This window comes from Rhea pennata, chromosome 11, assembly GCF_028389875.1.
Source record: "Rhea pennata isolate bPtePen1 chromosome 11, bPtePen1.pri, whole genome shotgun sequence".
NCBI lineage: Eukaryota > Metazoa > Chordata > Aves > Rheiformes > Rheidae > Rhea > Rhea pennata.
Genome location: NC_084673.1, coordinates 17,973,878 through 17,990,109, shown reverse-complemented (window position 1 = coordinate 17,990,109; position 16,232 = coordinate 17,973,878). Strand labels below are relative to the sequence as shown.

The window sequence follows — 16,232 nt, the reverse complement described above, 5'->3', positions numbered from 1 at the left end:
GCGCATGCGCAGATCTCCCGGGCATGCTCATTAACGGCGAGGGAGCCGAAACGCGCAGGGAAGGGGGAGGGAAAAAAAAAAAATAAAAAAAAGGGAAAATCCCGCCCTGCGAGTGCGCGCGCGAGCGGCGCCGCTGCCGCCAGAGCCGCCGGAGAGGCGCGGCGGCGCTGCGCCCAGCCGAGCCGCGGCTCTCCGCAGCCTGACGCGGCGCCGCCAGCTGCGGGTCGGGCGGCGCCGGGGGAGCCGCGGGGCGGCGGCGATGTGGATTTACCTTCGCCCGCGCCGCAGCCGCCGCGGAGCGGGGCGCGGGCAGCGCGGCTAGGGGCGATGGGCGAAGCCGTCGGCGGGGCTGAGCCGCGGCGCCGCTGAAAGTTCGGCCGCGGGCCGCGCTCGGTAAGTTTTGCCGCGGCGGCGGGAGCGGCGCGGGGGGCGCCCGGACCGCGCCGCGGCTGGCGGCGGCGGCGGCGGGACGCGCTGCGCGGGGCGCCGCGGGCGGGAGGAGGCGGCGGCCGTGCTGCCCCCCGCGGCTCAGCCGCTGCGGGCTGCGCCGCTGCCGCTTCCCCCGCGGCGTCCGCCGGGGCGCAGCGTACGTGCGGTGGTGGCTGCTCGCGACCGCGCGGCGCCCGCCGCCCCGCGCTCCTCATGTCGGGTTCGCGCTGCCGCCCGGCGGTGCCTCACGCGAGTCCGCGGCGGGGAGGGGGCTGCCCGCGGGTGGGAGGCGGCGGCGGCGGCGCGCCCGCTGCCTCCGCCGTGCGGTCGCCGCGCAGCCCGCTTGACGGCCGGCTTGCAGCGTTGCGGGCCGGTTCCGCGGTGCTTCGCCCGGGCGGAACGCGGCGTTAGCGGCGAATTGACCGCTGCCCCCGCGTGTGGCGTGCGCCGTGCGCCGGTAGCCCAACGCCGTCGGGAGGGGTTCTGCGCCCGGGGGCTGGCTCGCCGCAGGGGCGCTCGGGTCCGCCCGCGGCGCGGGTGCGGCGCGCCCCGGGGTGTGACGGCTTGCGCGGCACCGGCCTCAGGGCGGGCAGCCGCTGGAAGTTGTGCGAGTGGGGTCTTCCCCGTAGGTTGTGTTCGTCTGTCTGTCTTTCTAAAGATTACACGTTCATAGAAAACCCCCTTTTAAATGTTCAGATAGAAAAAAGAAAAAAAAATCTTTTAAAGAGAAGCGTGTATTCTGTCTACTAAATTTTAGAGTATGTAAATGGTGTGTGTAAATTACAAAATTAAAAAGCACTTATTAAAAACATCTTAAGAAAGAACATGATAACGCAAGTGACTAGCCTTAAACCGTAAGTAGTCAGCCACAGAAATAAACGAATGTCTTGTATCGATGGCTTTATGTGTATGAAGCTGCTGAAACGTGTTCAGAGTTGTCTGAAACCAGTGTCGTGTGCGGAAAAGGCGCTGCAAAGGACATCTGTTATTCTCATTTAATGTGGTACCCTAAGTTACAGTCCTTAAAACTGGCAAAATGACACGTTCACCCACACCTCTGCCCATACTCACACGTGTGCAGAAACATACGAACGTTTTCTTGCTCTGCTCTGGTGGTTTGGGAATAGGTAGGTGTATCCTTTCTTCTTTTCATCAGGATTGGCAATTCTGAGCATTGGCGTTGATTTTAATTGGAGCAGGTAGGAGATTATCTCAGTGTGATCCATGAGGTCTAAATGGTACGAATGTAGTTTTTAAATGATCCTAACCTGAAAAAACATTTTTGAAAAATGTAAAATGAATAACGCTGTTTAATTTATCTTTAGTTCAAGGCTTTAGTTATGGAAAAAACAATCCACTCCATTCTCTTTAGGAATAATTTTTGTTCCCATTTTACAGACAGGGAGAACAACTGCCCTTTTTTTGCATTGGTCAGAATGTCTGGCAGAATCTTGCAGGAGCTGTCGTGGGACCAAAGTTTAAAATATTCTGGAGACTGCAAATAGTAAATTGGCGATGGAGCTATATCTAAAATTTAGGAGTTCCTGATTTCTTGTCTGCTACTTGCTCACCTACATTCTGTCATCTGTCACTTACGTTTCTTGGTCCGGCAAAATCGAGTTACCTTCAACGTTGCGTGACAGTAAAAAGCATCAAGTCAGAGTTCAAAAGCACTGGCCACGTCTTGCTAATACATCGCTTTCTACCTAGGTGTTACACTGTAGTAGGTTCTTTGACAGCAGACTTAGTGCTAGATAAAGCTGAAAATACGTCGTGGTCCTGTTGTTCTGTTACCTCACTTCAACAGACACCCAGGCATCTTAAGAAGTGCTGCGATATGATCTAGAGAAATACATATTTGTGGGTTTTTTCTCTGAATGTAACTAGGATTTCTAATGAGACTCTTTCTTTCCTAAAACTGTTTTTGGTAAAATGTTGAGGATACCTGACAAGTCAAGTCCACGGAAACTTACTAAACTCACAGTATAGTAGTTACAGCACAGAAAAAGCCAGAGCTGTTTTCTCAGTATTCTACTGTTTTTCGGAGCATAAATATTTTGTTACAAAGCTACTTCTTTGTGTATCTTCAGCATATTTAGTATATTACTGAAAGAAAGTATTCCTTGCTTTCGTTTCTATTGTAGTGACTGTTTTTATTTTAATTTCTCTAATAAAAAATAATCACATGTAACTTAATATTTGTCACTTTGGCTGGAGCTGCTCTTTGAGTTCATTGTTGTGGTGTTCTCTACTTTCTAGTGCAGAATTTTCCTCATTTCTGGATTTTAGAAAACAAACAGTGTAGCACTGAAGGGAAAAGATCACTTCTAGCTAAATGGGTTGTGTGTAAATGCATTGAAATTAAAATGACTGAGTAGAATTAGGCTTAGTACTGGCTTGTTGTTTTGGAAGCTTTCACTCAGCAGCACTGGTCTGCATTAACCCTGGTGAGTAGTTACTGCACCCTTCCAGTTCAGAGCCTCTGTTAAGTAGATACTTCTACTTACTTGAAGTGATATGTGTATTTTTCTGGTTTGCCTGTAGGCTCTTGGGATATTTGGCATTTTGGTTTGTTTGTTTCCCTGAGTGCAGGCAGATGTTTGCCGAGGGCTATGAAAATTCCACAAACTCATTAAAAAAAAAAAAAAAGGCAGACAGTTGAATTTTCAAAGTGTTTTGCTTTGGTATCTGTATTCCTAGTTGATGGGATGAGAGTTTTTGTGTGTGTGTCTTCTGTTTCTGTTTGTATGAACTGAAATAATTGGCAAAATTCAGTACATTTTTTAGGTTTAAAAAGTAACATTTCATTAATGATTTTTTTTTAAAAAAATGATGTAAGTAAACTGTCTCTTCTCTAACTTGGTTTTAGGATTGTAGCTAGATGAACAGTTCTAGAGCACTATTTTGAATGCTGTTTTCATGTAGTCACTTCTGCAACATTTTCTACTCTAAGTGGTAATTAGTTTATGCATAATTCTGTTCCTAGACTGCTAGGTGAAGTTAATCTGTAATGCAGAGGAGTACTCATTCCTGTCAAAGCAACTTTTAAAGAAACAACTGCTAAAACAAGTCATCCCTTGGGACTTTGGTGGTCCTTAAGTGAGTATTGACTGCAGTGTGTCTGTGTGGTGTATTTACCAGATCTACCAAGAGCTGTGGGTTGGCTCGCATTAACCATAGAAACTTGTTGAGAAGAGAGCAGTTTAAGAGTAATGGTTCTTCAGCGTCGTATGTGAGCATAACTGCATTGACTTCAACTGCTTCAAGTAGTATATCAACAGCTTGACCGCTCCGTTTAATGATACCGTTTAGTTGCAATATCTTTTTAACTTTAACTTTTTTTCCAATAAATTAGGGTATCAGTTTTTGTAACCTCAAGTTTTTGTTTCCCTAGTAGAAGAACTCCAGATCTTGACAAGTTTCGCTCTTGTTTCCATGGTAACAGATGGTGGGCTGTTGTGCTTGACAGAATCTGAGCCAGGGAGGTCATTGACTGTCCTTTGCCATATTTCAGTCTACCAGAACTCTGTTTCTATGGAAACTGAGTCCAAAAGGTTGTAGCAGCCAGCAGCAGAGTGGGGAGTCTCATGGGGCTTTCAGGTGTTGGCTGGAGGAGTGAGACTTGAAACAGGTGAAGGTGGACTGACTTTGTGCCTTTCTGAGGACTACCTTACTGGGTCTCTTACTTTCTTTTTGTGGAATAAGAAATGCATTAGGGTTGCAAGGACTCCTTAGAAGCAACACAGCTCTCCTAAGAAAAGGAAGTAAACTACTTTCTCATTAATCTGCATTTTAATTCTAGAAGATACTTCTCTTTCAGTTTTTTGAGTTTCTCATGATTTTTCTGGTTTATCTGTGTAGCCTCTTTTGCTTTGGAGTTTGGTTTCTTATGCAAGGCGTTAGCCAACTGCTGGACCGGGGAGACATCTCTGCACTGGGAAGGAAAGAAACCCAGAGGCAGTACTCATTCTAGGCTTCCTGCTGGTTCGTACACAAGTCTTTCTGCTCATTCCTATAGTTATCTCCAGCAGGAATATCTGTTACTTCTCAAATATGACTTTCCTCTTTCAAATTCCATCTTCCACGCTTGCACACCACCGACCCCAGAGCCTTCCCCACCTTCTGAAGCCCACAGTGCTTTGCCAGAGACAGGCACTTTATATCACCTCTTTATCACCAGTTCTTTCTTGCCCTCTGCTACTACTATGTACTTCTGACTTCTTTGTCCACCATACTTGCTGGACAGTCTGTCCTGTTCCTTTCTGGATTCTGTTTTTTCCCCTTTCTGCAGAGCTGTTATCCCTTCCTGCTCTGAACACTTGTTTTCCTCTCAAGTTTCAGCAGAATTTGGATTTCTTGTATCTCAGGAACACTTTCATGGCCCTGGTTCTCTCATAACCATTCTATTCTCCTTTTATACCATAACGGCTAAATGTCCTTCACCTTCTGTGCACCTATGTTATAGATGTACCTGTAACCTTACTCTAATTTCTTTTCTTTTTCCTCAATTTCTTCCTCAGCTCTTGCCATAGAGCTCCCAATTCATCTGAAATGTCATTAACTCCTTTGCAGAGCTCTGTATCATCTTGTCAAGCCCTGCTATTCTTTGTGGAAATCCAGTAAACTGAAATCCACACTGCTCTGCTTTTGGATATTTTCTTCACAACTTTGATCTTGCCTCTTGTAGTCTCTCCCGAGGGTAAGCACTTCTCCACCATCTTTCTTCTCTATGTTTTTATCCAGGTCTGAATAGGGGAAGAAAATACTACCCTCATTGCATGTTACGCTGAGAAAATGCCATGTACTAGGCTCTCTAACGTTAGGGTTGTGTCGGATTGAGAAGCCTATGTGATTTTGCTTGCTTTAGTTTCTTTTCTTTGTGTTCTTTCTGTGAGGTCTGCTGCTGCTACAAGCAACTTGTATCCTGCCTCTATAAAATACAGATCCCTCTCTTTTGATGTGGAGCCTGTGCAGTGCCCTCGACTAGTGAAGAGCATTCAAATGCATATCTTAGTACAAATTTCAGTAACAATAATGTACTGCTAGCTAATTGCTCTTAAGTGCCATTGACCTGTCTGTAGGCACAGTGACTGGTAGAGCATCCTTTCTGATGCACTTTCTTCTACTTTTAATATAGTTAGGCAATTAATTTCAAAAGAAAAAGAATATAGCCAAAAATTTTCACCAGGACCTTTCCTAGTCTAGGACAAGGTGGACTTCTACAGCATATAGGCTAGCTGCATTTACATGCAGTGGCCCTTTCCCTTATGCAAAATTGAATTTTCGTCATTAGTGAAGTTTTTAGGTTAATGGGAATTTTAGGATACAGGACGTGCAAAATTTATGTATTATCATAAAAGATGCCTCTTGCATTTGTCCAGCTAATTTAGTTGTCCCCTAAAGGTGGTGTTCATCTGCGTTATGTATTTTCATACGTTTGTTAAAACATAACTAACCTCTATTGCAATGTTGTTACATTATAATAATGTTTGGGTCTTACCTTGTTAGCTTTACTGTGGATTTCCATAAATTCCATACATCTCAATAAATTAGAGCCGCTATGGTCTAAGTGGACTTTGAGAGTAAATCTAAATAGTAAGCATTACTTAAGTTATTAAAAGAAAAAAAAAAAAAGCAGAAAATGCAGCATGAGAAGACAAGTATGTGAATTTTACTTTTAGCACTGTTTGATTAAACCTTCCAGTACTGTTTTGAGAATTAATGTTTGGTGGCACTTATCAAATAAAACATTAATAGAGAGGAAACAGGCCTAAATTGTATAAATGTAAACAGGAATACTCCTACTGAATATCAGTGAATTCATACCAAATGCTTCAGCAGAGGAGTTGGTCATGTCATATTTCCCTAACAAAAGATTGGCACGGAGAGTGAGAGGGAGGGGATAAAATATCTTTAATCTATACTTTTCCAGATGTAGACTGGTAGCCATCATTTGTATGACACGGTCTGCTATTTTATTAGGTAAATGAAGCAGATGCTTGCTTCTGCAGACATACTACTGGAAGGAAGAATTAATAATCACATTTTCAACTATAATTTAATGGTGCAACCTTCTAATGTTTCATTAAACACACCTTATTTAAAGTTATGTTGTCTTGCTTTAGAATTACTAAAGTGGCTGCTTGGATTAAGAGACTTTATAAAGCACAATAATTTTACTTATGGTCAGCAGTTTTACCAATCACCATAAAATATATCTATTGTTTTAATTTCAACCGACTAAGTTGATGAATAGTCAATAGTAAGAAGAAATTGCCTTTTAATGTTGCTCATATTCAGTTTGTAATATTTTTGTAGCTGATTATGAGTTACAAAATTGAATTTTGGAATCACAAAGCTGTATTGAACTGCTCTGAGCAATTCATACTAAGCTTTTTAGAGTACCAGCCATAGGCCATGAGAAATTGTTTTATATGTTGATGTTACTATTCCCAACTGCAAATCTGTAAAGTATGTGAAAGATTACCATAAATTACTGTACTGCTATTTTGAGACTTCATTTAGATAATATATCAACAAGGTCAGGGCTATTAGCAATTGGTTTATGTTGTTTATTTATTCTAAGCATGGAAAACATAGGGTGTTTTAGGATTGTCATTTGAGATAAGTCTCGCTTGATTTCTACTTTTATTAAAAACAAGCAAACAGTGTGTTTAACTTCAGGTTATAGAAATAACCCTTCAGTCCCTATGGTAAAACAAGGGAAAGAGGCCCTGGTTTCTCTGCATTTTTTCCTTGTGCTTTTTTTACTGATGTCTTTTCTCTGCAATGCATATATGGTTGTCCTTGAAGACTTGCAGTATGGGGAGAGACAGATCTTGTATCCTATGTCCAATGTTATCTTTTTGTCTTAGAATTGGGAATAGAACTAAAGCCAGAAATGTCTTGAAATTTATTTTATGAGTAAATAAAGAAAAAAAATGGGACAGAGAACCATTAAATTTGATGATATAAAATGAAAAACTAGAAAAGCTTCTGAACTATAAGGTTTTTAAGTTGTTTCTAAAAGAATAAACTTTGTTTTGGTGTGAATAAGAGTGAAATAACTTGCTGAGTGCTGACAAAATCTGCAGATAGTTCTTTACTGACAGCAAACTGCATAATTTAGTAATAAAACTATTCAGCTAAAATATTGTCCAGTTCAAAGACTTTCAGGCCTACCTATTCCACACTAGAATAGAATACCGCTTTAAAATATATGTATTTTATTCCGTAGCATAAGATGTATTTACTATCTTTAGATGTGGTAACGGTGAGCGTACAACTAACGTATGAATCTTTTGCAATGGTAGCAAGCTACAGGTTGTAATTCGGCATCACAACAGTTACCTTCAAATGTCGCTAAGCTTCTTGCAGCCTAAATGACTAAAGTCAATCACAGGAGACTTAGTAAGTGGATATATTAAAAGCTTGATTTTTTTAAAAAATAATTTTGTTGTTATTGCTCACTATGCTTGGGAAATCACATTGAAGCTAAGACTTGGGGGGGAGCCTTGGTTAAGGAGAAATGGCATATCCTGCAAACTTTCTGAGTTTTTGTTGTGAAAGGTTACTCAGAATCCTAGGTGGGCATGTGCGAAAGGATGGTGGTGTTCCCTTAAAAAGGTTGATTTGCTTTTATGATACACTGACACGGAAAAAGATTTAGGAGGTTTTCCAGTCTGTCATTATCTGTGGTTTTTAGGTTGAATATGATGCTAGTTCACAACTGACAATAAAATGGAGCTTTCTGGAGAGCAGAAAAGTTTAGATTCTGTCTTCAGTCTAGGTGGTAAGGGCCCGGCTGCCGGTCGGGGACTCCGCAGCGACCGCGTGGTGGCAAGTTACCGGTGTCTGGGAATCCTGCTCAGACCAGCCCTAGCTCGAGTTCCTCTGCAGCCTCGTCATCTGTAAGTGCTACTCACAAAGAGCAGGAGCTTCATTTTAGCAGGTAGATATTTTGAATAGTTGAGCATCTCCCGGAAACCCTCAGAAGTATGTTATTCAGACTGTATTAAAATCAGGTAGATTGGTGTGGCTCCTGATTTAGCCAGCTGCTTTTTATTCCTTGGGTGAGGGTACAGCATAGTAGTATTTGGCTGAGCTTCTACCTATGTATACGGTTATTCCGTAAAGTAATTGTAGTGAGTTTTAGTAACTGATGTTGTCTGAAGCCTGCCTTCGTTGACTCCTACCATCTTTCTACTTCCCAGGAGTGAAACAATTACCTGAGAAGGAGGCGCAAATGCGCAAAGTGCAAATCCAGCCTCCCTGAACAAAGTAAGAGGGAAATTATGTTAAATAGTACTCCACTGGAAGGAAGATAAGATTTTCTTGCTACTTAAGTAAAAAGGAGAGGCTTTTTGTAATGAAGATACCAGCTATGGTCTGTTCTTGATGCCTAAGTCTGTTCTTGGGAGTTTCCCACTGCGTTTTGTGATGAGGAGAGTATACTTCAACTAGCAGATTTCCATCATCAGTCATCTCTGCCTGTGGTTGAAACTGTGTGAATATCGGTTCATTTGAAAAATAAATAAAACCCACACTTACTGGTAGGCCTAGGAAATCAGTTTGTGCAGATAAAGCTAATATCTGCCATCACCAGCTAACTTCAGATTTTTTTTTTTTTTTGATGTTCAGGGGTTTGTTTTTTTAAATGCATTTGCCTGAAAGACAAACTTAAAAACTGATTTTGATCCAGCTTAAAGTTTGATATAAGGTATTTCATTGGTATGTTTTAGATTCTTACAAATATTCAAATAGCTAAAATTTCGATATGTCTAATCAAGAAGGCAAGGTCAGCCTTTTCTGTATTATTTATATATAATCTCTGTGTATAAATTATGGCTGCAGTTAACATTATATAACACAGTAATATCACTCATATTTATACTTGCCCAAGGAAGTAATTTAGATGCTTCTCTGCTTTTTCAAATAGCCAGTTGGTGTTACCTTTTTAGTTAATTCACTACATTAAATGCCATTGGTTATGCCTTGATGTACCTTTAGCAGATGTAAAAACCTGTCTGAGCAACAAAAAAGCACCAGAAATGAAATGTTAGTGGAAATTGAAATATTAGTATCATGGATACAAGGTTAATTAAATGTCAGGAAAAAATACCATCCAAAGGATGAAAATGCTTACTGCTTTATTGTAACTTCTGTGTTGAGTGTAATTTCAAGGTATTTTAAAAGCTGAAATGAGTTCTAAAATGTTGGGGAAAATGCATCCAAAAAAGCAGAGTTCATAACTATTAGTTTTATGCATGAACAGGAAAATGTAACACACTTTCTTGAATAATAATCAAACAAGTCATATAAACTAATCTCCATAGAAAGTCTCTAGGGAAAATAAGACAGACAATTGTGTGAAGAGCATTATGTCATGCAAGGAGATAAGACATTTTGCTTCTTCCCATTGCTGAATACTCTCTATTTACTTACATGAAGTAAGTTTTAGTGCTGCTTTCCCTTATTTTCTTGAGCCCCAGAAATTTGGATGCACCTGCCCCTTTGCGCAGAGCGGAAGCATTAGTTGAGTGCAGTTGTCATTATGTCTCAGTATGTTACTAGTATTTTCAAAGTTTCTCCATTAAAGCTCCAGTTAGACTGAAAAGCAGGAAACTGGTATTGCCAGAAGGATTTTACTCATCGCTAGCACTAAAACCTTTTCTGTTTTGTGGCTTTATCTTGAAGCTTCTGTATTAGACTGAATTTATTTCTGTGTTTGTGTGAGAAGAAGCAAAATCAGAAATGAGTATGATGATTAGATTGAGCAGCTGGGACCGAGGATAGGGGTTATGTTGGAAAACAGGTATGTAGAGGACTGATTTTTTTTTTCTCTGTTTGGAATAGGGAACTTGCATCTTGTATTTTTGAATTCTCTTGACTGGATATTGAATGGATCAGCTCCTGAAATCTCATTATGTTTTAGCCAGGTAATACTTGGTATTTCTAACCAGTTAACTGTACTTAGAAATGTTGACATGTGAAAACTGATATTACTGGCCTCCTTGATATGCATATGCACATATACTGTTACGCTAAACTTATGCCATATGCTTGAATTGGTGAAAATTGTCAAGGTTACGACCAAAACACTTTAAAAACGTTTTATTTTATATTGCAATTCTCAGATCAACACTAGAAGCTAGACCTGTATGCTGATTTTTAAGATTTGGCTTAAGTTTGCAGTGACCTGAACTTTTTACAGTCTTACAATTGTATTGCCATTTATTATTACTTATTACTACAGTGCCATAAATCATCAAGCCCATAAAAATGTGGTCTTTGAAGTATTAGTCATTCCAGTCCTATTCGTAATGAGTAATCACTGACATTTCAGTAAACATCATCATGCTAGGTGCTAAATGCACTGTCTTTATTGTTCTCAGATGGAGACAAGTTACCTTTTCACGTTTAAAAGAAATTACTCAAGGTCAAATAGAGGAATGGTACAAGAGAAATGTGTATTGCCCACTCCTCCTCCACATGTACTTTTGTCTGTGGATATATAGAGGACATTGAATCTCTCTAGTTCAGACCTATTCTTAAAGGGGGGAAAAAAAAAAGTGTTTGCAAGCTTTTATTTCATCGTAACAGTTTCATCATCTGTATACAAGATAGATACAGGATGAACTACTGTCTTGGGATAATGACCAAGAGTACAGCTGTGTCAGCCACCAGAGATGCCTAGCACCTCTATTATAGCTTAGATTTTTGAACTTTATCAATTCAGATCGTACAGCAATCACTTCTGCAACCAGTTCTGCATAAGTAATGGAGCATTAATGTGTAGCAGTGACAAAGTGATAACGTTACGAAGTATAAACAGCTCCGGTACAATAAGAAGGTGGACTTCGCATCAGAACATGAGGATCAGCAGCAAATCAAAACCATGAGTCTTAATTTTTTAGTAATATTTTTACCTTATTGATTGGAAATGCAGTGTAAATAAGAGTCGCACGTTTTAGGTTAACAGATTTTTTTTTTTCTTTTTGCTCATCTTGCTGATCAATGGCCCAATTTAGAAATAATAAAATATATCTCTGACATCTGTTTAAAATAGATTGCTTAAATTGTGTGTATTCAGCTTTTTTGTTTTGCTTTGCCTTTTTTAACAGTAGGGATTACCGCACACCTAAGGGATAAGTGTAGAGCTGTAGATTAAATCACAAATGTAATGTAAATGCATCAAAACATTCTGCAAGCGTAAGCACCGTATCAGTTAAAAATACTGCATTAGAAGAATATTTGTGAGTATAAGCCAGATCCTTAATAAAGCTATTGAGAACTTGATCATTTGCGCGGACAGGCACAGTTTGGGTACCATTAGTGATTGTTTTATTTCCAAATAAATGGAATATTGAACTGTCTAGGGTTTTTATTATTACCGTATGTCCATTCCTGTAACGTGAAACTGAAGACTCTCCCTGTCTGGATGAGTTTAAGGGGGAAAGGGTTTACGCCTAGAACAAACTATATACCTCAAAAAGTAACCAAAACCGGCTACATCCTCAGAGAAAAACTTCAACAAAATTGTATTCCTCTTCTGCAAGTGATAATACATTGTGAAGGATCTACTTTGGCCTCTGGTCATAAGAGTTTATAAGCTAATTTAAATAATGAAGGAAATAACAGATGGGGTTGGAGAAGTGACAATCATGGAATGCAAAACATAGGAAAATGCTCTTTCAGCATTTCTGTTTGGTGTCTATTATCAGACAGCATTATCTGTTTCCTAGTCTGTTAGTATGATGCCAGAGAAAAGCAGCCACTGTGCATCAGTTTAAGATCTGGGGAGAAAGGTAAATTGAGAAATAAAATAGAAGGGAAGGAAACTAGAAGGAAACTGCTAAACTGAGGGTTCTGAAGGTGATAACGTAGCTTTTGAAAACATTGTCGAAGGAACAGAGGAGGTGGCGTAGAGTGGGAAAACAGCCGCGTGTTTGGAGCGGTAGAGAAGGATGGAGTCTTTGCTGCTGTGTTGCAGATAGGCTGCCTGTTTCTGGATGTCACTTGATCGCAGAGTGCTTTTGGCAGGTCAGAACAATTCCAGATTTGCCTTGACTGATGTAATCAAACACTGAACCGCTTGTTTAAATATTTGTAGTGACACGAGCATGCTCTTCCACTAGCTTTGAGCTTGCTTTAGATCAGAGTGATCTTCCATAATTAACTTTTTGCGCATTTTATGTTTATGCGAAAGCTCATGGGAAGATTCATGGCAACGGGGTCATTGACAACCATAAACCTGACAGCTTTTTTGGAACTAATGTTGGATTGTAACATCCAGTGATAGATCAGCTGTGAATTGCACCAGTTTGAAGTTGTGCTTGTCTTTTTTCCCTTGCCTAGGTGGTTTCACTTTGTCTTGGATTTTTTGCTTGTATTCAGGTGTTGTTAATCCTTTTAGTTTTTAAATAGCTTGCTCTGCTCTGAGGAATGTTAGGAACCTTTAGGACAAGGGGGGGAAGTGAAAGGTTTTCTTTTTTTTCATTCACTGGAACATCTGAACATCTTTAGTGTGCGCGTGTGTGTGTCTGTGTATGTATTTTAGCAAAGGGCTGTTAATAAATTCAGACCTGATAGGTAGCTGGAAGGCATTGGGGAAACGTATTCAGCTTTCCACCAGAAAAGGAAGCCATCGCCTAGTGCTGAAAAGCAGGGGCTGTGATGGCTGACCTGTACGTCCTGTGATCCAAGTTGTCTTCTGTAATTCAAGGTCTGCTATTCCTGAGTCTCTTTGCAAGTGGTGTGCTCTGTTAGAGCGAAAACTGTAAAGGTACGTTGCACACCTTATCCATCTTAAATGTGACTCTGAGTCATGGATTTCTAAGTGAGCTGGGATTTCTAAGGAGAAAACTGCATTTTGGAATGTGAGGGATTTTTGTTTGTTTTAAATGAGAATATGACCTGTTCAAGAGTTTTCCTTTGAAAAGTAGGGGAGAGCCCAAAGGAGGGCAATAAACTCATTATCAGCTTTTCGATTCTAGATCTGCATTGTTATTTGGAGTTGTTATAACTGAATGATAGTAGTTCCCAGGAAAAAAGGTTGATGAGAATCTTGAGTGGTATGAGTTTGAAATAAATTAGGACTGGAAAAGAAGATTTTTTTAAAATAGATTACTAGAGTGTGGCTATATCTCTATTATAAACCGATATCCTGTAAAACATTTAAATATTCATTTTCTATGCAGAGGATAGATGTGCTCAGTTGAAGATTGTATCATACCCTGAATTTGCAGGCAACTCTCTTCGTTGTAATTAAGAAATAAACCTCGAAGTTTGTCTCTGGATTCTTCTCTGATGCCTTGCCTGGGGGGTCAGAACTGTGTTCTTGAATCCTGTTTTCTACAGATCATGGCACTGAAAGACTTAAATAGTATCATTCCTATGAACATAAAAGTTGTTTGCTTGCATTTGCATGATGTTCCCCTCCAAAGCTGAAAAATTTAGCATTCCAGCACAAAAGGGCTGTTGGATTAGAAGACTGTTAATAGATCAGAAGATGGCTGTATGTGCCATGAAGAGGATTATGACTGTAGGAAGTTGAATCAAAATTGCTTTAGGACATAATTGTATAGTATGCAAACTTTTAAAAGGTTATTTCCACAAACTCTTAACAAAACTTGTCTTTTGTTATGGTTTCAGTTCCTAGGGATAAAAACTTAAGTATGGTATCTGCTTTGTCTGCAGAACAGGAGCTCTTCTCCTAATCATTATCCTGGGAGCTGAACATCCTGCTCCATTTGAGTAAAAATGCATGGTTCATTACTGAGGGGAAAACAGAACTGTCTCTACCAAAGTGATTTAAATAGAGCTCTCTCTTACACAATACTTAGTACAGACTGTGGCCATTTAGAAGAATGACTGCTTTAGCTCTTTTAAATGTTTTGATGGTGTTTTTTGGCACTATCTCTCTTATATTAAAAAAAAAAAAAAGAAGAAAAGGCCGGAAAGGATATTATTTCAGAGATGTTATGTTTCTGAGGAGCATAAAGCTAAAATGGGATAGTACATGAGCTGCATAGGCCTAAGGGATAATGATAACAGAATAAGTAGGAATAAAGATCAGTTATTTCCTGCTTGCAGAAATTAAAACTCTTTTGGTTTGAGGAATACGTAGATGACATTTCTTGAAGTGCAATTATTTGTGCCCAGTTTCTGAGCATTCCCAGTCTGTGTCCAAACTCACTTTCACCTCTTTGGTACTGTGGCTTAAAAAAAAAGGAAAAAATTCTTATTTCTGCTACTTCCTTTCACAAGTGCATGACAGATTTTGTTGCTGGAGGAGCGGAGCGTTGCCCTCTGGTAGTGCCGGATCGCTGGCTTCTGGCTTTCTTGTCGTCTTTCCTCTTGATTGCCTATTTCTTTTCTCCTGTCAAGGACTTCCCTCCCCTTGTGTGACCTTTAGTGCTGACTGGGAAGGTCCCTTAAGTCATCTTCTGTGAATAGCTATCAGAGGTGGGATGAAACGGGTCCAGAGAAGGTCTCTGGGCAGATTTTTCCAGCAGAGGAAGAACGGATTTGGAGGTTGTTGGACTCTAAAGTGTCAGTAAGTGCCTGTTGCATGTTCATACCTAGGCAGCTGTGCACTGTCTGGGTTTTTGTCCTTCTGCATTTCCAAAGTAGCAAAGCTTGTTTAATTGTATACTAGTTTACTTATTTAAAGCTATACTTTGTCTATTACATGGAATCAAACAAAGTAATTCTTTCCCTTTTAAACATACATTATCTTTCTGGTTTTTAAAAAAAATAAAAGTAACATGTGCTTTTGGGGCAGCTCATCAACTGTTGCAAGGATACTGAGAAAGAAATAAGAATTGTTTTCAGAACTAGAGAGTTGCATTGTCAAATATGCATCCGCTTCTGCATTTTTTTTTTAGTTATGTGAATAAAAGACTAAAGAATATTCCTTTAATTCTTTCTCCTGCCATTTCCTGAACAGCTCTAGAGACCTGGAAGAAGTATATTGTGCAAGTTTGTAATAGACCAGATAACTTAAAGCTTCTAATGTTCTGCTTTCTTGTCTCGCCTCTTTTTTTTCTGCCTTCTTTGCTTCTCCAGATGTCTGTAAGGCTGAGTAGTGGTATTAGAACTGGAAGATGCTTTGAACTCTTAGCCTAAGTACTTTGCTACAGGCATTCATATTTAACAGTTTTAGATGGGTAGGGAGATAAATTTAGGCTGGGGTATCAGATATGTCTTCCAGATCAAACAAGTGGATGATCTGGTTCAGTATACTCTTTCCTGACTACATCATCTGACTGGAACTCATGAACAAGAAAGGTCTAGAAAGCGTATGCTCTGCAGAAATGCTCTTAGCAGTGCCCAGGGTAGTATCAAGGTGTGTGTGCTTGATTGGTAACTTTTTTTTTTTGATTAGCCACTTTTCAGTTGACTGCAGAGACAATAAGCAGTGGCAGCTCTACTACAACTGAATATAATATGCAAGTCCTGCGGTTAATAAAGCTATTTAAATGATAAATCTAAGGATAGATACTATGAACCAAAAAAAAAAAAAAAAAAATCTAGAGATGACTACTTTTTAATGAATCATATTTGAGATTATATAATGTCAAATTGAATTCTGGAGAGCATAGAATTGCATGGAATTTTATCTTATTTCACTGAAAAATTAATTAAAAGCAGTTCATTCTTCCTTTGCAGTTGAGTAAACAAAAGAATTTCAATGGAAGTCAGATAAAATTGTTTCCATAGTAAAAGGTTCTAAGCCATTTGTAGACTGAATGACGGGAACTTAGCAATGAGTGGTTCTGAATATTAAAAAATAGAGACTG

The 16,232-nt window shown here is 39.9% G+C and overlaps 1 protein-coding gene across 1 annotated transcript in view; it reads left to right on the top strand.

Annotated features, from left to right (window-relative positions):
• The first annotated feature begins 367 nt into the window (after positions 1–367).
• Positions 368–16,232, top strand: part of TENM1 (teneurin transmembrane protein 1) — a 311,517-nt gene continuing 295,652 nt past the window's right edge. Inside the window, exon 1 of the mRNA XM_062584304.1 lies at positions 368–393. The gene's annotated coding sequence lies outside the window, so the exon portion shown is untranslated. The remainder of the gene's footprint in view (positions 394–16,232) is intronic.